Source organism: Triticum dicoccoides, chromosome 7B, assembly GCF_002162155.2.
Source record: "Triticum dicoccoides isolate Atlit2015 ecotype Zavitan chromosome 7B, WEW_v2.0, whole genome shotgun sequence".
Classification (NCBI taxonomy): domain Eukaryota; kingdom Viridiplantae; phylum Streptophyta; class Magnoliopsida; order Poales; family Poaceae; genus Triticum; species Triticum dicoccoides.
The window spans coordinates 670,379,500-670,384,961 of record NC_041393.1 but is presented as its reverse complement, the minus strand read 5'-3'; positions in this window follow the sequence as shown (position 1 = coordinate 670,384,961).

Sequence of the window (5,462 nt, the reverse complement as noted above, 5' to 3'; positions counted from 1 at the left end):
ACTTGCAACAACAAAGTACAGGACGTCTAACTTGTTTTTGCAGGGCATGTTGTGATGTGATATGGTCAAGACATGATGTGATTTACGTTGTTGTATGAGATGATCATGTTTTGTAAGTTATTGGCAACTGGCAGGAGCCTTATGGTTGTCGCTTTATTCTATGAAATGCAAACGCCATGTAATTGCTTTACTTTATCACTATGCTTTAGTGATAATTTTAGAAGCAATAGTTGGCGAGACGACCACGACGCAACGATGGAGATCAAGGTGTCGAGCCGGTGACGATGGAGATCATGACGATGCTTTCGAGATGGAGATCAAAAGCACAATATGATGATGGCCATATCATGTCACATATTTTGATTGCATGTGATGTTTATCTTTATGCATCTTATTTTGCTTAGTACGGCGGTAGCATTATAAGATTATCCCTTCACTAAATTTCAAGGTATAAGTGTTCTCCCTGAGTATGCACCGTTGCGATAGTTCGTCGTGTTGAGACACCACGTGATGATCGGGTGTGATAGACTCTACGTTTACATACAACGGGTACAAGAAAGTTTTGCACATGCAGAATACTTGGGTTAAACTTGACGAGCCTAGCATGTACAGACATGGCCTCATAACACTGGAGATTGAAAGATGAAACGTGAATCATATAGTAGATATGATCAAACATAGAGATGTTCACCATTGATGACTACCCCATCTCACGTGATGATCGGACATGGGTTAGTTGATTTGGATCACGTATCACTTAGATGACTTAAGGGATGTCTATTTAAGTGGGAGTTCTTAAGTAATTTGATTAATTGAACTTAATTTATCGTGAACTTGCAAATCTATGTTGTAGATCAATAGCTTATGATGTAGTTCTCCTATTTTTTGATATGTTCCTAGAGAAAACTAAGTTGAAAGATGATAGTAGCAATGATGCGGACTGGGTCCGTGATCTGAGGATTATCCTCATTGCTGCAAAGAAGAATTCTGTCCTTGATGCACTGCTAGGTGACAAACCTATTGCATAAGCAGATGCAAACGTTATGAATGTTTGACAAGCTCGGTATGATGACTACTTGATATTTTAGTGTGCCATGCTTTACAGCTTAGAACAGGGACTTCAAAAATGTTTTGAATGCCATGGAGCATATGAGATGTTCCAAGAGCTGAAGATGATATTTCAGACTCATGCCCGTGTTAAGAGGTATGAGACCTCTGACAAGTACTTTGCCTACAAGATGGATGAGAATAGCTCAGCTAGTGAGCATGTGCTTAGAATGTCTGGGGTACTACAATCGCTGGAATCAAGTGAGAGTTAATCTTCCAGATAAGATAGTGATTGACAGAGTTCTCTAGTCACTATCACCAATTTACTAGAACTTCATCATGAACTATAATATGCAAGGGACAATGAAAATGATTCCCGAGCTCTTCGCGATGCTGAAATCGGCAAAGGTAGAAATCAAGAAATAGCATCAAGTGTTGATGGTTAACAAGACCACTAGTTTCAAGAAAAAGGGCAAGGGAAAGAAAGGGAACTTCAAGAAGAATGGCAAGCAAGTTGCCACTCCCGTGAAGAAGCCCAAAGCTAGACCCAAACCTGAAACTGAGTGCTTTTACTGCAAAAGAAATGGTCACTAGAAGCGGAACTACCCCAAAAACTTGGCGGATAAGAGGGATGGCAAAGTGAACAAAGGTATATTTGATATACATGTTATTGATGTGTACTTTACTAGTATTCTAGTAGCCCATGGGTATTTGATACCGGTTCATTTGCTAAGATTAGTAACTCAAAACAGGAGTTGCAAAATGAACAGGGACTAGTTAAGGGCGAGGTGACGATGTGTGTTGGAAGTGATTCCAAGGTTGATAAGATCACCATCGCACACTCCCTCTACCTTCAGGATTAGTGTTGGACCTAAATAAATGTTATTTGGTTTTGCGTTGAGCATGAATATGATTGGATCATGTTTATTGTGATACTGTTATTCATTTAAGTCAGAGAATAATTGTTGTTCTGTTTACATGAATAAAACCTTCTACTGTCATACACCCAATGTAAATGGTTTATTGAATCTCGATCGTAGTGATACACATATTCATTATATTGATGCCAAAAAATGCAAAGTTGATAATGATAGTGCAACATATTTGTGGCAATGCCGTTTAGTCGTATTGGTGTAAAGCGCATGAAGAAACTCCATATAGATGGGCTTTTGGAATCACTTGATTATGAATCATTTGATACTTGCGAACCATGCTTCATGGGCAAGATGACTAAAACTGCGTTCTCCAGAGCAATGGAGTGAGCCAATGACTTCTTGGAAATAATGCATATCGATGTATGCGGTCCAATGAGTGTTGAGGCACCTGGCGGGTATCGTTATTTTCTGATCTTCACAGATGATTTGAGCAGATATGGATATATCTACTTAATGAAACACAAGTCTGAAACATTTGAAAAGTTCAAAGAATTTCAAAGTGAAGTGGAGAATCATCATAATAAGAAAATAAAGTTTCTACGATCTGATCGTGGAGGCGAATATTTGAGTTATGAGTTTGGCCCTCATTTAAAACAATGTGGAATAGTTTCACACTTCACGCCACCTGGAACACCACAGCGTAATGGTGTGTCCGAACGTCATAACCATACTTTATTAGATATGGTGCGATCTATGATGTCTCTTGCCATTTTACCACTATCATTTTGGGGTTATGCATTAGAGACATCCGCATTCACGTTAAATAGGGCACCATCTAAATCCACTGAGATGACACCGTATGAACTATGGTTTGGTAAGAAACCTAAACTGTCGTTTCTTAAAGTTTGGGGTTGTGACACTTATGTCAAAAGGCTTCAGCCTGATAAGCTCGAACCCAAATCGGAGAAATGCGTCTTCATAGGATACCCTAAGGAAACAATTGGGTACACCTTCTACCATAGATCCGAAGACAAGATCTTTGTTACTTAGAATGGATTCTTTCTAGAGAAGGAGTTTCTCTCGAAAGAAGTGAGTGAGAGGAAAGTAGAACTTGATGAGGTAATTGTAACTTATCTCGAATTGGAAAGTAGTACATCAGAGAAAATTGTTCCCCTGATGCCTACACCAACTAGAGAGGAAGCTAATGATGATGATCATGAAACTACAGATCAATTTACTGCTGAACTTTGTAAGTCAACCATAACACAATCTGCACTAGAGTGGTACAATAATCCTGTCATGGAAGTCATGTTACTAGACCAAGACGAACCTACAAACTATGAAGAAGCTATGATGAGCCCAAATTCCGACAGATGGCTTGAGGCCATGAAATCTAAGATAGGATCCATGTATGAGAACAAAGTGTGTACTTTGGTGGACTTGCCCAATGAACGGCATGCCATTGAAAATAAATGGATTTTCGAGAGGAAGACTGACGCTGATAGTAATGTTACTATCTACAAAGCTCGAATTATCGCAAATGGTTTTCGACAAGTTCAAGGTGTTGACTACGATGAGACTTTCTCACCCTTAGCGATGCTTAAGTCTGTCCAAATCATGTTAGCAATTGCCACATTTTATGAAAACTGGCAAATGGACGTCAAAACTGCATTCCTTAATGGATTTCTTAAAGAAGAGTTGTATATGATGCAACCGGAAGGTTTTTGTCGATCCTAAAGGTGCCGACAAAGTGTGCAAGCTCCAGCGATCCATCTATGCATTGGTGCAAGCATCTCGGAGTTGGAATATATGCTTTGATGAGGTGATCAAAGCATATGGTTTTATACAGACTTACGGTGAAACACGAGAAAGTGAGTGGGAGCTCTGTAGCATTTTTGATATTATATGTGGATGACAAATTATTGAGTGGAAATGATATAGAATTTTTGGATAGCATAAAAGGATACTTGAATAAAAAATTCAATGAAAGACCTCGGTGAAGCTACTTACGTATTGGGCATCAAGATCTATAGGAATAGATCGAGATGCTTAATAGGACTTTCACAAAGTACATACCTTGGCAAAATTTTGAAGAAGTTCAAAATAGATCAGTCAAAGAAAGGGTTCTTGTCTATGTTGTAAGGTGTGAAGTTGAGTAAGAATCATATTCCGACCGTGACAGAAGATAGAGAGAGAATGAAAAGTCATTCCCTATGCCTCAGCCATAGGTTCTATAAAGTACGCCATGTTGTGTACCAAACCTGTTGCATACCTTGCCATGAGTTTGGCAAGGGGGTACAATAGTGATCAGGAGTAGATCACTAGACATCGGTCAAAATTATCCTTAGAGGACTAAGGAAATATTTCTCAGTTATGGAGGTGATAAAGAGTTCGTCGTAAAGAGTTACGTCAATGCAAGCTTTTACACCGATCCAGATGACTCTAAGTCTCGATCTGGATACGTATTAAAAGTGGGAGAAATTAGCTAGAGTAGCACCATGCAGAGCATTGTAGACATAGAAATTTGCAAATATACATACTCATCTGAATGTGACAGACCCGTTGAGTAAACTTGTCTCACAAGGAAAACATGATCACACCTTAGTACTCTTTGGGTGTTAATCACATGGAAATGTGAACTAGATTATTAACTCTAGTAAACCCTTTGGGTGTTGGTCATATGGCGGTGTGAACTATGGGTGTTAATTACATGACAATGTGAATTATTGGTGTTAAATCACATGGCGATGTGAACTAGATTATTGACTCTAGTGCTAGTGGGAGACTGAAGGAAATATGCCCTAGAGGCAATAATAAAGTTGTTATTTTATGTTTCCTTATTCGTTATAAAGGTTTATTATTCATTATAGAATTGTATTGATCAGAAACTTAAATATATGTGTGAATACATAAACAAATACCGTGTCCCTAGTAAGCCTCTACTAGACTAGCTCATTGATCAAAGATGGTTAAGGTTTCCTAACCATGAATATGTGTTGTCATTTGATAACGGGATCACATCATTAGGAGAATGATGTGATGGAAAAGACCCACACGTTAGCTTAGCATAATGATCATTCAGTTTTATTGTTATTGCTTTCTTCATGTCAAATACATATTCCTTCACTACAAGGAATCAGGCACTTTGTCGTCAACCATGGTTGACGACAAAGGCATGGATGGTTGATGGCAAAGACCTTTGCCGTCAGCCAGCAGATGGCAACAGGTCCGGCTGAATAGGCTACGACAAAGGCCTCTTTGCCGTCTGCTGGCGGACGGCAAAGATGAAAAGGACTTTGTCATCCGCTGACAGACGACAAAGAGCCTGGACCGCACACGTGGCAGTTCAGGTTTGTTAAGTGGTTAACGGTGTGCTTTGTTGTCAGCCAGTGGACGGCAAAGATTGAAAGGCCTTTGTTGTTTGCTGGCTGACGGCAAATCTGCCAAATAGGCCAGCCCCCTAAACCCCAGGTTGCACAGACGGCAAAGTGTTTGTATAGCCCCTGTTTTTTTATGTTTTTCTTAAAATCATTCAATTTT